This window comes from Oryzias melastigma, linkage group LG3 (assembly GCF_002922805.2).
Source record: "Oryzias melastigma strain HK-1 linkage group LG3, ASM292280v2, whole genome shotgun sequence".
Taxonomy (NCBI): domain Eukaryota; kingdom Metazoa; phylum Chordata; class Actinopteri; order Beloniformes; family Adrianichthyidae; genus Oryzias; species Oryzias melastigma.
Genome location: NC_050514.1, coordinates 21,232,976 through 21,250,500, shown reverse-complemented (window position 1 = coordinate 21,250,500; position 17,525 = coordinate 21,232,976). Strand labels below are relative to the sequence as shown.

The following is a 17,525-nucleotide window of genomic DNA, read 5'->3' as shown; positions in this document are numbered from 1 at the left end:
TTAGCATTCTTCACAACAATTTATCCATAAAGCTGTTTCAGAGAGGTTGCATTTGTGTTGAAATAATTCCATTTTGTTGATGCTTGTCCACGTCTTCACACGAGGATGCTAAAATAATCCCTCATTGTAAACACTTTTAAAACTATTAAACATATCTGCTGTATTTATTGGAATAAAAGCAGAGGCTTTTATTTACTTAAGACTGCTCATGCAGTATCTTGTTAGTAGCCGGTCTCTGAGTGTTTGCAAGTAAGTGTGTACACACATTCTTGAACCCCAATGTCTGACAAATTTGTGTCTTCTTTTTTATTTTTTCTGTAGAGGCTTTTTTTGACTTGACATGTACTTTTTTTATGTTGACAATCATAAAGGGGGGCACTCCTTTCTCATTTGTGAAATTGTGTTATTTTTAAGATTGATTTCAGTTGAACAAAGTTGTGGATTGGAAATATTTTACACCCAAACCTTTCTGGGAGACATTTTGATACATCTGACCTCTTTTTATTTCTCACCTGCATATTCAGCGCAGTGAACGTGGCAAGGACGCGTCGGGAACCAAATACGAACTTTTGAATTTAAAAAATTAAATGCATTTTTCTCTGCAGAGAATTAAAAAAAAAATTAATGACCAGTAAATCAGAAGGCCAGATGATGTAATTCCAGACTGACGACAGATGGGCAAAGTTGGAAATAAAACTGTCAACGGAGAATAGGATGATGACATAAAATGGGAGAAAAAAGAAGAAAGAGTTGTGCCGGCAAACAAAAAGAGCAAATGATTGAAATTGAAAAGTGAACTAAAGGATTAAAGGGCTGGGGGATAAGAAACAGACAAGAAATGGAAATCAAATGAGGGAATAAAGGATGAGCGGAGAATGTGAGTGAAAGATGGAATACTGAAACAGATGAACACAGGAGGAGGAAATACGTTATTTCAGAAGGAAAGAATGCTGTTCACAGAAATGAAAGTTGATTTAATATATAATAACCTAATAAGCCAAATTCCTCAGCAGAAGAGATGCTCTTCAGGATGTTTTTCAGCACAGCTTTTAACCTGAGCTTTTAGGAAAATAACCTTAAATAATACATGAGGGTAAAAGCAATTGACACAAAACACACTGATTACCACTCAAAAATTACATTTTATTCACTAAGAAACAAAACTATTCAAAAGGAAAAAACATAAATCTAATAAATCTTGAAAAACTAAGTAGAAGACTCAGTTTTTCTTCTTCTTTGTAGCGTTTTTTGCTGGTTGACAATCAACTGGTTGGTGCATAAGCCGCCACCACCAGGTCTGGAAAGTGGATCAGGAGTACCATATACTATAGTTAAGGTTGTGTTTTTGGTTTGGATAATTTATTCACAAAAAGCGGACTATTTGATCCATGATCCGGCACATTATCAATACACACAAATTACACTTCTGGGTTGACACTTGATAAATTGAGACATTTGAGACAATAAAAATTAAGGAAAAAAAATCTCTCTGACCTGTTTTTGTTAAAATTCTGCATATTTTCATATGAAATGTACCTAGTAAGCATTGTGATTATTAGTTATTAATAGTGAACACAAAAGTGTGATTAATCTGATTTTTTTTTAAATCGGTTGACAGCCTTAATTAAAAATAAATGTTAAAATGTACAGTTTTGTGTGCGATTTCATATTGGGATTATTCTAACATAGTAAGTGGTTGGCAAATACTGTACCCCCACAAAAAAAGTTAATCGTGAATAATCGCAATTCATTTTTTTTCCATATTTGTGGTTAATTTGTTATTTGTTTAATTGATTCTCAGCCCTAACTCTAATTATATCATATTCTATACCAGGGGTCTGGAACATGCGGCTCCGGAGCCACACGTGGCTCTTTTGTTACTTAAAAATGTAAAAAGTTTTACATTTTTAAAAGTAAGAAGTGAGAAAGTTGTAAAGGGGAAAAAAAAGAAGTAAACTAACTCAGACTTTATTTCATTTACAAACAGTTGAAGGACAGTGCGTATCACATGTCAAAATACATTTTGACACATTTTTGTGCGTCCTGTCCTGTACTAAAAAATAAAAAATAAAATCAATGGACATCAATAAGCACGACCAATAATAAGGTGCACCAGATTATTAAGAGAATTTCCTATTTTTGAAAAAATTTAAGGAATTTCAAAAAATATGGCAGTGGTCACTTATTAGTTTGGATATCATTTTGGTTCGTTAGATTTACATTTTTGTCAGAAATATACCATCAACAGTGAAATAATCCTATTCTGATTTAATCACTGCTGACATTACACTTTCTACCACTATATTTCCTGCACTGTTGATCATATGTGACAGGGTGTCTTTTATTTTGAAAGAAACATCTTTCAAAAGTTAAAAAAAGCAATTTTCTTTTAAAGATTGAGTTTTAGTCAAACAAAATGAACAGCTGTTTTTTATGTTAATCATAGTGGCAACAACAGCATAAATATAAATAACCAGTGTCTTATTTTTAAAGGGACTCTGTTGGGTTGTAGTCAGTGAGAAATTAACCAAAATGGCTCTTTCAGAGTTGAAGGTTGCAGTTCCTTATTTTATACTATAGTTTGTTTATGCTTAGCACTATAAAATGTATTCATTCACGCACCTAAATTCTATCTAACAACTTGGTCTTTCTAAAAAAGTTAAAAACTCATATGTAGCTTGACTACACAATATGCTTGGTAAATTATAGTTTATCTTGAGTGTTTACTATTCATAAAGAGCTGCTTGTTGAAACACGGCCAAATGTGAGTCAGCAGTAAAAAAGCTCATCTCAAGAAAACTTTACAAAAGTAATCTGCAACAACGAACAACATTAACTAACGAATCAGAAACACACAAGGGAATATTAATACTGGGTGATTAGCACATTGAAGACACATTACTCTGAAAGTCAACTCCATTCCCACAGGATGTCACTCCTGTCCACTTCCTGTTGCTTGTTATCCAATGGGTCTCCACCTGCTGCCATCTCTTGGGTTTCATCAGGTAAGTTCAGCTTCACATATAATTTCAGCAGAGAATTCACGGCAAATTGAAAAACAGTACAAGTTGTATGTGTGAATATCATCCAGAATACACAAATATGTGACATACTTTAGCAAAAACACCTGTGGTAACTTAAAAAAAATATATATATAGAAAATTATTATTTTTTTTTTTTACTGTGCACTTCAACAGACTGACTATTTGAGAACAGAATTCTTCACACTATTTACTACACATGATCAAAAATGTGTTTCCCATTTACAGCATTATATATTCTGTTTAGTTGACTTGCTTCAATGTGAGACAGAGAAAGAAAGAGAACATGAAGCTTTGCAACTAGAGATGACGATAGTATGATATCTGACCTCAGGCAAAGTTGCATCAAAGTTCTCAGTAGCTTTATTTTAGGAAGTGTTGGCATAAGTGCAAAGTGCCGTCAGCTGTGGATACTTCCTGCATGGTGTTTGTGTCTGGGATGTCAGAGACAGGAGGCATGAGCTTCACCTGGAACAGTCTCAGTCTGTCTCCCCTCACATCTTCAAAAGTGCTGCGCTTAAAAATGTTGATAATAAATGAGGGGGAAAGATTCTGGAAAATAAATTATCTGTAACCAAACTATGAAGAGTAACTTTATTCTTAGAAGTAATAGCATTAGAAGTGAGTCTGAAAAGTCGTGAAGAAGTAGCTCATGGGTGTGCAATTTAGTCAGTTTGGAAGTGGTCATTAGGATTTTAAAAACTGCATTAAGTTGTAAAAACAGATATGTTTCGATAACCTTTTTGTAAAATGAAGAGAAACCCATGCATATCTGCTTGTCGTTCCATTTTTGTGAATAAACAAGGAGGGAATCACAAGAAAAACAAACTGGTCTCCCTTTTAAATGCAACACCTGTGACCAAATATTTCATTTTTCCACACATGACCATCTGATGAACTTATTCAGTTGCATAACACATTTGAGTTTTCACTTCAGATGTCTAATTTTGTTTGCCAAATGTCTTTAATACAATGGAGTATTAGGGTCAGTTTACTTTTTTTTTTTTAATTATGACTTTAAAGTCATAAATTTACCAGTAAAAAGTCGTAACTGTTAAATTGCAAGAATAAAGTTTTATATTACCAACTTTGAACATCACAGGCTAAATTTATGACATTTTTTTCTTGAGAATTTACATACTTTAAAGTAGTGAATTTATTACTTTAATTTTAGAAAATTTACAACTTTAAAACACTAAAATTTACAAGAGAATTAAAAAGAAATGTCAGAAATTTATTAGAAAAAAGTCATTAATTTGCAAGAAAAAGCACCAAAGTTATCTATTTGTCTGACCCATGCTCAAAGTTTTATGTGTGGATAGGTTTCAGAATTAAAGAAATTCTGAACTTCAATTTTTTTTTTTTAGCATGAGAATATTGAAAAGAATTTGCCACATGTGCCTCTTCAGATGGAAGCATCACACAGACTTGGAGGAGATCTTGTCTTTGGTGGAGGAAGAAATGACTGGAAGTGGACAGCTGCAGGGACATCGATGACTTCATTAACCGGACCTGCAGAGATCCTGTAAGCTGTCCAGCAGTTAATAAAACAATAATAAACCTCAAATCAAACAAAGGAGCTTCTTAGCATTTGTAGCGTTATCAACATTCAGATTCAAATCCAAGAAGGTTTGATGAAACTGAGTTGTAGAGGAAGTCGGTCTGCTGCTGCACACGATGTTCAATTCCTGGACTATATGTCCACTTCAACTTTAGTTTCTTAATACTTTTTTATGTTCTCCTATTCTTGGAAATTTACAAGAAAAAAATGTCTCTTGTAAATTCAAAACTTTAATATCTTAATATTACTATCTTCTTTTTTTTTTTTTTTTTGCTCCATTGTACTTTTAAATTAAAGGCATTTTTTCAACCTTTTTATTAAAGTCCAGTTAAAATGTCCAGCAGGAAAAAAAAAACAAAAACAACTGTTGAATTTTATCTTCAGTGTATTTCAGTCGTTGTTCACCTTGATGATTGTCTGTGTTTTACCAAAAAAAAAAGGTTTGTAGATTCTATTTGTGTTCCAGTAGGTTGAACCAAATCCCCTTGGAAGGGCATTGAGGTGTTTTTCTAGAAAAAGGGTCTTAGCATTCAGGGGTGGCACAGGTATCGAAGACCCAATACACCACACAACACCAACCAAAGGTCAGTGGAAACCTTTAGAATAAAATAAACAAAAAAAAATGGAACTTTAACCTGCTTGGAAGAAAAAAAAAATGTGATTGACTGAGGGGAAGTTGAGGTAGTTTTATTTTTATCAGCATTATTTTCAGAACAAAACTGTCTATATATTTGCAGAAGTAACACTGCCTTTGTTTGGGGCGACAGATAACCTGACACTAGGAGGGAAAAAGCGAAACAGAGTCGAGACTAACTCGAGAGATTTCTGTGACACTTCTGGGAAAGAGGGGTAAAACTATCGTTGAATCATCTAACTCCAAACTTTTATTCTGCTGTGGAAATCCTCCGACACTGAGAGTTTAGATAAATACTTCTCACTGCATGATGCCGTTTATCCAGTGGTATTGCTCAGTGTTCGCCACATTTTCTTTTAAATAGAACCACAGTTCCAGCTCATTTTCAAACATTTTATATGCATTATTTAGCCTGTTTGAGTCCCTAACTTTGTTGCTGCAACAAAAACACATGACTGCAACGAAGACCGCTCGCTCCGTGACAGGCTTACAGGAGATTTGCAGGTTCCTCCTGCAAACATTGAAGGACTTTAATTTGCTGAAAAGTGAAGCTCGCTAAAAATTCTTGTGCATGCTTCCTTGTTTTCTAAGGAGAGAAACAATTTACAGATCTGTGTGCACAATTAACAACTCTGTGAACAGCAATCACAAAGCTTAAGGCACTGACATCCCTTCTGTGCACGGGCATGAATGCTCTGGAATAGTATAAAATCCATGAGGACACATGCTTTGATCAGCACACAGTTGATGGGTGTTATCTGCGTTCTGAAAGACGTCAAAAAATGAAAAAACATAGTTTACATCACTGTATTTGTCATTCTATTTTTCAATCTGCACAACGAAAAGAAATTAAAAGCAGCAGTTTTTTTTTTTTTTTTTGGAGAGCAGTACAAACATTTTAGTTATGCCGTGCTTCATGCAGATGTCGGGCTGTATAAATATCAGCTTTGCATGGATTTGTGCAGATTACCACAAACTTTTCTGGCTGCTGTGAGAATGTGTGAACCTAATTATTTGACAGATCTGAAGCACAGGAACTCTCTGTAGGCAAAGCAGGTTTCCTTGTAAAGCACAGTGCATGCACAGGACTAAAAAACAGACAGAACAAAAAGTTTTGAACGCGGATGCCCAAAACACACGTCTACACGTGTTTATATAGACTTTTCTTTGGAAGTTGACATTGCAGAGACTGGTGAGAATGTTGGATAGGATGCTTTTTCCCCCTTGTTTTTCTTTTCCAAGCATGCTAAATTATTATAGATGAGCAAACCAAATTAAGGAAAATAAAAATATAAAAAAAAAAATTATAAAAGGGAAACATCAAACATTTCAAACCATGACGTGCACTAGTGAGTCATCTTTTAAGCACATAAAAAAGTTTGCTCCTTAATCCACATGTATGTTTGACCCAGAACGCTCACAAATGAGTGGAAAAAAACATTTTTGACTATTATTTACTGTAAACTGTAACGCTAATCGTGCATCCAAAGATGACAGTAGGATAAACCAATTTATTTACAGATGCACAACATTCGATTACACTTATTGACTTATAAATCTATAATTTTATTACAGTAATGTAGTACTTGGAAACTCTGCATGGCTTGATGTGTGTTTAAGATAGAGGGGCGTTGAAGTGTGTGTGCATGTGTGTGTGACAGGTAGAGGACAACAGGCGAGTATTAACAAAATGAATCCTCAGAGGTGTTCGAGGGACTTTTTGCTGAGAAGCTGATTGATTTCATTGGACCTGACCCCCCAAACAAATGCAATATAAGAGTCTGCCAGCTACTAATACTGCAATCCCACTGGTGTTTGTGTCTGTTTGTGTATGGATACATGCAGGTTGTTCTTCCCCTTTGGATGCCTTTGTTTGTGCATTTGTCTTTGTGTGTTTTTTTTCTTTGTATGCCTAACGCGTGTGTCAATTCTGTTGGTAGCCAATAGCATAAAGCTCAGGTCAAGGTGACTTGGTGTATCAAAACAAGCTAATTAGATTCTAACTTAATTAGCTTGTCCGGTGCAGGTGGAAAAAAAAACTCTCCTAGATCCACCCTCCTCTGTTTCTTTCCACTCATTGCTTAATGAAATGTCTTTTCTCTCCCTCTCCTTTACTCTTCTTATCCTAACTGGTCTCTTCAGGGAATAGGGCCAGTTTAACCTCCTCAAAGTCAATTTACCTTCTTTTCTCGCCCTTTTTCTTCTCCTTGCTACTGTACCCAGACTTTGATCTTTTTAATATATTTTCCGTAGTCTCCTATAATCTCTGAGGTGGTTGCACCTTTTTTTGCTGACATTAATTGTCTTTTATTAATAACAATAAATTAATTGAACATTAAGTTTTGGGTAAATGTGGCTTAAAGAGCCACTTCAGTCACCTTTTGATCGATTGTAAAAATGTTCCCAGTGGTCTTTTAGTTACGATTTTGCAGTTTTTAGCCTAAATGAAAAAAAAAAAATGAAAAAAAAAAACTTTCTGCAGAGGGGCAGTAGTTCATCAGAACTTTGCCTGTGACTTGTGGGCAGGACTGTAGGCATGGAGTAAGACCGCCTCCTTCCCATCATTCCGATTTCTGTCTTTTGCTTTGTTGCTGACATGTTTTTCTTTTTAATTTGTTTTTAACTTGTAAAGCACTTTGGGCTGTACAGAAGTACATGAAAAGCGCTTAACAAATAAAGTTTGATTGATTGATTGATTTATCCATCTGTTGACACTCTCTCCCACTACCTTAGTGGCAGTTCATTCCACAGTGTCGAAGCTATGGCCAAAAAATCAAGGTGGCTCCTATTTTTCCACAAGGACAAGCTGGCTGTTAGCTCTTATGAGACAGACTGCTGTGGCTTATCAGATCACTGGTGGGTCTTTTCTGGATCATAGTGCCAGCGACTTTTAACTCATTCAAAAAAACTACAGATTTAATCAATTATTGATAAATGTTAAAGTTTGTCACAAAGTTGAAGGCTATGTTTTGAATGAAATAATCAATTGGTTTTGTAATTGTAAAGGAAGAACAAGCAGATAGTATAAAACCAAGCAAGAGCATCAATGAGTAGCTAACATATATAAGACATCACTTTAAAAAAATGCTACGTATTCCTGCCACACAGTGTTTTAATGAAGGTACTGCAGCTCAAACAGTTAACATTAAAAGGCGTTATCTTCCTGCTGTCCTGTCCACAGGTTGCCCGGCAACAAATATTCAGCAGCAAAAGCATTCTTATATGTAAATTTAAGCAATATTAAGCTTAGGGATAGTTTTTCAAGATAATGCGTGCAAACTGCTGATGGGTCATTTACTACTAGCTTTGCATGATAAAGTAATCCTGGTAATTGCTGTGTCTGGGTAGCAGAGATTCTGAATGCACTGCAGCACTGTGCATGTTTGTCAAATTCTGTTACTGGCCGACTTTATACGTTCCTCATCTTCTTCAAGTGCCCCTGATAAATGTTAAAGCATCTTTTCCTAGAAGCTGCTTAAAAAAGCATCAGTCATACAGTACATCCTCTTAAATTTTCAAAAATAATTTACATTTTTTATGCTTATTTTAACGCATTCCAAGTTGAGAACTTTCTTTTTTTTTTTTTTTTTAAACACGAGGCCTTTTTGGCCATTTTTCTATTGTCTTCCTGTTGCTATACTGGTGTTGTTAATCTGATAATTGACTTCGTATCAGGGGATCCTGGGCATTCTCAACATGAATGTGCCTTAAAACTGCTGTTATCGGCTCAAAATAAAGTCGTAACCAAAATAAAGTCATAACCACAACCAAATCTGCCCGGAAACTTTACATTTGCAAATGTTTAAAATGTGCAAATGTGTTTGTTTTTGAGAACTTGCATTTTTTCAAGTAATTGATAAACAAATTTTAAAGATATTTTTTTTGCAACCCATACTGTCAGTAATGTACATTCCTCTTGGTCATGTTAACACTGAAATCCACTTTAAAGTTTGCAGCAGGGCGGGACAGCAGTAAGTCACCTGCTCTTTGATTGGGCAGTTTGATTTGTGGCCATCCAATCATAAAGACGGGGACAGAATTTGCAACTGCAACATCAGGAGCTCGCAAGCAGTTTTTCGCTTTACATCTGCAAAAAAAAGTAGAAATTATATTACAAATGGACATCTTTTTTACGGACATGCAGGTCCTTTTTTACACATGTTTTATGATAGAACTTGACACAAATATAGTCATGAAATATAGTCATGGAGAGAAAAAAAGGGGGGAAAAAAGTGTTTCATGGCATAACAAGGGGTTTTCTGATGTGTTTCATATGAATAGAGGTCAACTGTTTTGCCTTAAATGGAATGCTTGAGGTAGGATGTAACAAAAGCATTGCATTAAAAAAAGAAATAAAAATATGTTGCAAAGTTTATAGAAACTTGATGAGGTAAGAAATGCTCTTTTGAAAATGTCAGTAAGTCATGAATGTCAAAGTTAGGTTGATGTTTTAGTGTGCGTCTCAAATTCTGTGTATGTGTTTGGATGATAAGATCTCATGCAGTGATGCAAAAGATGGAAAACACAGTAGTTTTAGAGTAAATAACAGCAGGGTGTGTAACTTATACCCCCACTTTCTTTTATAATTAGAGTTGCTGAAATGAGATACGCTTTTTAAAGTGAAATAAAGAATGGGTCAGAGGGAATTGCTTGCATGCTTCAGTAAACTTCACAAATTTACAGGACTGCATTAAAGCACACTAGGAGTTTGTGTGCTGCTTTTCAAGTAAACTGTGAGTAATGACTGGAAACTCCAAAATGTGGATTTAATGATGCAGACATCAATGCTGACAGCAGGGATGGGTTCTTTTTTTTTTTTTTTTTTTTCGGAGAAGCATTAATACCAAAAATAAATTAGCGTTTTGTCTTTTTGGTTTTTTTAAAAGGGTAAAATCTGATCAAAAAGATGTGGAAAGTGAGCTTAAAAGCCCCCCAGGCTGTAAAATATCTCCAAAGTAACTCCTTTATTTTGCATGTGGGAATATGTGAAAATGCAAATGAATCTCACCTTTTTTCCTCTTTTTCCTGCAGTCATTTTTTCTCCCCTTGCACCTTTACGTCGCAGCTCAGCTGCAGCCTGTCAGTCCTTTTCAATCATTAGTCAATGCTGTTAAAAAAAGTGAGATTTGTCAAGCACTGAAGGGACATGCACTAAGCTGCTCCACTGTCATTTCTCTCTGAGTGGCATATTAAAAAATGCATTTGAAGCAAAGCAGCCAAGAAATAAGTTTACAATAAAAGGTGGCAACAGAGTAAGGGTGCAATAAAATACAAACCAAATTATGCAATGCTGACTTCATCACATTGCTGTGCTAATAAATTTGATATTTCTTTATTACACATAATAAAAGTAATATTTGTGCCCTATCATCACAATTACCAAACTACTCCTACCAACTTGAGTTAATTTCTAACAAAAATTATTGAAACTTTCTGACTCACTATTGTTAGATAAGAAACACACCCATTGTTCTTATCATCTACAGACCTCTATACCAAAATTCAAGACCCGTTCTAATGAAAATTGTGTTTTTAAAATGCATTTTTCTCATTATGGAGGACATGTATAGATACAATTCAGATTAAAGCAGCGTTTTGGATTTTTTTCTTTATTGAAATTATTGGGGCAAACAAAAAGACGAGGCTTGAAAAAGCTTGTGGCAGTGACACAGCTGCTACAGTTGGCGGCCACAAGCTCCATTCTGATGCATCCTGGGGCTGTGAACTAGCGGGAGTGCATTAAACAGAGAGATTATGGGAAATGAGAGGAGGCTAACTCTGCGTCATTGTCCCGCCCAAAACTCCGAGGCAAAGTTTTAATGAACTCCTGCCGCTCTGCAGAAACTATATTCTAGAAAACAACAAAATGTTTTATTTTGACGGGATATTTATAATTAAAAGACCACTGGGGACGCTTTTACAATGGATCAAAAGATGATCGGACTCAACCCGTTCTTTCATTTACTGTAATTTATTAATTGTTAACACAATCAATGTAATTCCAGCAGATTCTGAAGGCGAAAAGTGGATCACGCCACTTTTCGCCTTCAGAATCTGCTGGAATCACATTGATTGTGTTAACAATTAAAAATTACACGATGTTAAAGATTTTGTGTTTTAGCGTCACTGGTGACGCCTCAGGTGCTAAAGGGTTAAATAACTTTAAATAAAGCACAGTGTGTCATTTAGCTGCTTCATTAATTTTATTTATTTATTGTTTTTACTATTTTTAAAGAACTACTACATTTGATGCACTTAAAACACAATTACTGAACAGTGACAATATATGATTACATAGAACTTAAGAGAACAATTAAACATAAAATATCACATATTAAATACACATAAACACATGTATACAATTTCAAATTCTTAAAACGTTCCAAGGGATTGAGCTTCTATTCTATGTTGAGGCAGTCTTTTGCTTTTTTTTTTTTTTTTTTTTTTTACCAAGTCAAGACATATTTTTAAAGAAAGTTAGATGAGACTAAAAACTTGAAGTGCTAGAGAGCTTTATAAAGAACTTTTTGTTGCTTTAAAAGTTATTTCATATATTTAAAAAAAATGATTTTATAAGGACATGATTCATTTTAAGTGCTGAAAACCCTGAAGTGAGAGACAAGTTTTATCTTTTATAAATACTGCTTTATTGAAATTCTTTTAGACAAAAATAGACAGTTGCTGATTTTTAAAAAAAAATCCATGTCTAGAAGACTCTCTAAACCTATTTTTTGTGGTGGTTTGGTGTCCTGTGGAGGCCTCATCATGCCTCTTATTGACTTTCAAATGCCAAGACTGCTCATTTTTAATTCTTTCCTACCGTCTGCATGCTTCCCACAGCAGCTTTACCATTTCACAATTTATGGCACTGCCTTACAGCTTTCCACTTAATGTTAATTTGTGGGGTTCAAATGACCTTTTACAAGCTTTGTCTCAAATGGCTCACAGTTCCAGATGAAGATACAGCATATGACACAAACTGGTTTCAGTGGTTTCTGTTTTAATATTTTTGAACCAAATATTATAGGATTTCCTTTCAGTGGATTGAAGCTGTTCTACATCCGATCATGAGATGCTGGGAAATGGAATGGTTTTGTTGCAGACAAGCTGTTCCCTTTTTCTAGTAGGTTGGTTCCAGCGTACATCCATCCTTGACTCATCAGCTTCAGATAACGTGATCATTAACAGAAGATGATTAGCCATGGAAATGATGTAAACAACAAATGGATTTACTAACTTGCTGCTCTGCCCGGCAGCTGTTCTTCAGATAAATGCATTTGTACGACTATAAATGTTTAAATATTAAGGAGGCAAACTGTTGTCAGAGCAATTCTGGAAAAAGGCTGACTTGAAAAAGCGCTGCACCTTAAATACAACAGCAAAGAGAAACTGAAATTCTTAAAAGAAAAAAAATAAGACCTGTAAATCCCTGAGAAAGCACAGAGATGTGTTGATAAAAAATTCTGCGTGGTTAGACTTTAGAGCTGTCCGTTTATTTGATTATGTGCATAGAGATGCATTTTCACCCAGGAAAAAACACTATTTAGATGTAAGATGTTTTCTTGCTTACATTGGAGAACATCAATCATGTTTCCGCCAATATTAGTCATCATATAGTTGCAGCCATTCTTTTTTATGTATTTCAGTTGATTTTTTTTTTCTGAAACCTCTCAGAAACATGAGGTGCAGATTAATTAAGCATTGAAATCCTCATTTTTTAATGTTTGTAACTTTATCTAATCACAACAAAAAATCATAATAAATGCATGTATTATTCACTGGGCATTCAAATGTAAAAAAAATAGCAGAAAGTAGTAGAATAAACACAACAATAATTACAGTGATCCTTCAACACTAAAAAAGTTTGCCTCAGAAGTAAAATCATGGATTTTCTGGCTTGAGTAAATAAATTCTACTCTCGTAAAGGACAGAGGAGAGATGGACAGACATCCAAACCACTCTGTTCAATATGAACTAATAACTGCAACCTCTGCTGGGTGCCAATAATTTGTAAAGCTGTAGAAATTAAATAAATCTGAAGAGAAGTGTGTGTGTGGAGTTTGGAGTACACAGGTACTGAAGTCGGTATAAACATTTTGAGCCGTAAGATGAGGCACCGAGGGAGCTTATAATGCAGACAGAGAGGGGAGATAAAACAAGTTTGAAACATACTTCAGCAGAGGACTTGAGGTAGAACTGATGAATATCAAGACAGATAGATGGAAAGACCGGCAAAAAAGGAATGTTGAAAGAGCATAAAATAGGAATAGACAGAGTGGAAGATGAAATCCAGGACAAGAAGGGAGTGCCATGGATCAATAGTTAGAAGTGGGCAGTGTGGAGAAGAGTGAGAGAGGCTGAAGAGATGAAAAGCTGTTTGCTGATTTGTTCTCCAACGGGAGAATTGGAATTGATCTTAGTCAAAGTGTGTGTGCCAACGGCTGTCATGCTAGGGAGTGTAAAAGCATAAAGAGTGGATGCATGGTTGAGCATACCTGTATGAGCCGGTGGAGTGTGTGTCTGTGTTCTTTCAGGAATACTGGGGAGAAAATAAGAGATGTGTGTGCGCTTGTGTGTGTGGAAGAACGAAGACATCAGGTTGATCGACTAAAACAGGCAGAGACAGAAGAGCACGGTCTGCTAAACTTTGGTCAAGATACTACTTAATCAGGGTCAAATATGTTCAAGTGGCTATCACTCTTGGGTCATGTGCTTCATGATTTGGTTTAATATACTTTAACTAAAAAGTCAAATGTTTTAACTAGATGTAGAAACCTTTAAAGCCCTACTCCAGTCACCTTTTGTAAAGTATTTCACTGTTATCCTTGAATTATAATTATTATGCCGATTTTGAGACAAAATAAAAAAAAATGTCATTTTCTGTGACAGTTTCTGCAGTAGTTCATTAGAAATTCACCTCTGAGTTGTGTGCATTGCCAGTAAGCCCATCCCCCTTCCCATCATCCATCTCCCACTATCTAGCAACCCCAACCTAGCATAGCCTGTGCAACAAAAATGTCAACCAATGTCACAGCGTACAGTTTTGAGCCAGCTCATACAAGGAAAACAAAGACGTACTTGGATCTATTTATCTGCAAGTGGAGGCATTGGAGTGGAGCAGGGAGCTTGAGACCCAATGACTGTAGAACCTACTTACAAGCTTTTTCTAGTGGCATTTTAATCTTAATTTTCTTAATTTATGTCCTCTATCAAGAGAAAAACACCACAAGAACATGTTAACACGATTATTCTCAAAGTAGGTCTGTGAGAAATGTACTTTCCCAGATGCTGTCAGTGGCTGTTTTCTTGCAATGCCAGGTTTTTATACTAAAATGAACTTTTTTAAAAACTTTTTCTTCTTTTCTTTCTAGGTTTAAATCAGACAGGATCCCAAAAGTGTGTCAAAGATGATAAATGCTATTTTTTGTTTGTACTTGAACTGTTCTAATATTCTGCTGCAGTATAAACCTTAAACTTGTGTTGTTAGATCACAGCTGAAGTGTGGTTTCTCTCTAAAGTGGACATGTTTGAAAACAAATGTGATAAAAAAGATGGTATTGTTATATTTCAAAGCTTTTTTAATAACTTATATTTTTCCTTTAAAACATTTTTACTTATTTTTGAATTTATTGCATATGTACTGGTGAGTCAACATTAAAGCAACATTATAAAAAATTTCCACATGAAATAAAAGTCACTGTAAATCCAGATCTACTGACTTTAGTTCTTCACTGAGAGTTTATTGCTAGTATAGAGATGTATTTTTTTAAACCAAATTCAAATTTTCTGGACATTATATTTCAATATTTTTGTTTCTTTTTGCATTTCCAAATGGGGCATTTTTATTAGGACATTTCCAAAATAATTTCTCCTAAAATAAGTAGAGTAATACTTATTTATAACGTCATAACCCTTGTGCTATCAAAGGTACGTTGACGTTGGGAGTGGGGTCATCTAAACCCCACAAGACAACGCACTGAACTTTTTTGTTTTTTTTTCCCAGTGATTTTTGATTTTCACTGGTGTCCGTGGCAGACATGAAATTCCGTTCACATTCATGCACATTCGTCATGGGATGGATAACACGTCAATGTAAGGCTTGGGTCATCTGGACCCCATGAGATAGCAGAAGGGTTAAAACCTCACCTCTACATGCGTGGACATCACATTTTGGATTCGCCCCTGCTTCACTGTGAGTATACATGTGAAGAGGGTTAGTTCAAACGTTAGCATAAGAGGTTAATGTCTGTCAAAAGGAGAATTGTGGGGGATTTAGTTTGGATTGTTGTAATCTCATAATCAAGCCTAATTCACTGTTAATTTTATTTCATTTTATTTCTTTCAAAAAAAGTTTATTTAACGGAAAACGTTGTAAAACAAACAATTTGCATCATAATTAAAGCCTTTTTATTTTTTATACAAATGTCTGTTGGTTTACTGGGACTCCTGTAAAATGCTGCTGTTGCTGCTGTCAGTAAACTTATGTGTCTGTTTTGCTCTGAAATTGATAGGATTGTGCTTTGAGGTCCTCTGGAGTCTTCTAGAGGTGGATGACTGGTGTGATGAATGGGGCTCAGCCTCCTTGGTGGCTCTATGAATGGTGCATTGGACACTGTAACAAGGTACCCTCAACCCTCTGGAGACCCTCGTAACGTGCTTCACCCGGCAACCAGAGGAAACACAGCAAGCTCTCAATCCTGGGACCGCATCTGTCTTTGTTCTTGGGCAGCGCTGTAAGGGCCTCCCTTCACAGGCAGGAGTATGATTGCGTTTCCCACTGGACAGAAAAAAAAATCCTTTGCAGTTGCACAGAGGAGCTTCCTGCACTGACCTGGTTTAGGAACTTCTTCTTCAGTACCACACTGATCCATGGAGGTTGTTTAGAAACTCTGCCAAATGAGATTACTCGTCCCAACAGCAGTTGCACAGCTCAACAATAGCACAAACTTTTTATTGTAAGTCTGTTAGAATTGTTGGACAATACTTCAGGCCAAAGACACCAAAGGTTATTTCCTTGCATGTCAAAATCACAGAAGAAGTAAAACACAAAACAAAAAAAGAATTCTATAAAGTTAAATTGTAGAGTCCAACTCCGATCATCTTTTGACTTGTTTTAAAAGTGTTCCCAGGAGTTTTTAATTATAATTATGCAATTTTTTTACTAAAATGAATTCCTGGTTTACAACTATTTGAATGATAAAAAATTGAAATGCAATTTTAATCTTAATTTTCTTTATATATGCCCTCCACCATCAGAAAAATATCACGAGAAAATGTTAAAAAACACAATTTTCATTAGGGTGGATCTCTAAACAAATCTTACCCATATTTTTAAAAATCAAAATTATCTCTACTTGTATTTACTTTAAATTCTGCAATTGCAGGACATTGAGGATGATGAAGTGAGGCTGGCACCCTTTTACCACCAGACCCTTTAAGAACTGTGAAGCCTGTATGGCTCCTCTAAGCTGTTGCTGTGAGACTAATGAATGCACAGGAAACTCCTGAAGACTTGAAGCGGCTGTATAATTTAATTTTTTTCTTTGGAACTCCGGAGTCAGCCAACTGGATCATAGGAAATCTCCTCACAAACCTCTGCACCAAATGTGTGGAAGAATCTAGAAGAAACGCAGGTTTAATATTACAAATAAGCCCTAACGTTTGTCTTTTGCAACAATTGGACTTTGGGGCAGGATTAATGTCGGATAAATTTAAGAAGACCCTTCTACTAGCATCAGGACACCTGTGCTGATTATTAATTTAAGTGTCAGAAAAAGGTTTGTCATATAAGGCATTATTCCAGTAAAACTTTAAATGACTCCTGCAATGCTTCAAATGAAAATGGCAAAGTCATGGATGTTTTTTGCGCACTGCACTCACCTTTTCTGCACATCTGACAAGGGATTTAAAAGTTATTCTCATTCAGCTAAGCATCTCACAGTGTAATCATGGGGAATATGCAATTAACGGTGAAAGCCTTCAGTCAATAGCACGGTTTGTGTGTTCATACACTTTGTCTATCCCTTCCTCCTTCTCCTTCCCTCCAATCCTCCGACATCCTCTTTCTCTCTTTAGCTGAGTAGTTTCTCCACTTTCTTCCTCCATGTTTACACCTATTTCATTACAAATAAAGCTCCTTGCTCACCCTCCCCTTCTCATTTTGCAAATCATTTCTTATTTAATCCTCTCTCATTGTCCCGTGCCATCATTACTACCGCCTCCCGGTCCCCCTGCATCTCTATCGTCCTTACACTGCCTCTCTCCTCCCGACAGCCTTCACACTCATCAC

At 35.6% G+C, this 17,525-nt stretch overlaps 1 long non-coding RNA gene across 1 annotated transcript; it reads left to right on the top strand.

The window, feature by feature from the left end:
- Window positions 1-2,909: 2,909 nt before the first annotated feature.
- Window positions 2,910-17,525, top strand: LOC112160492. Its single transcript, XR_002921678.2, has 3 exons — window positions 2,910-3,005; window positions 4,451-4,566; window positions 14,608-17,525. It is a non-coding gene; the product is annotated as an uncharacterized LOC112160492 (long non-coding RNA).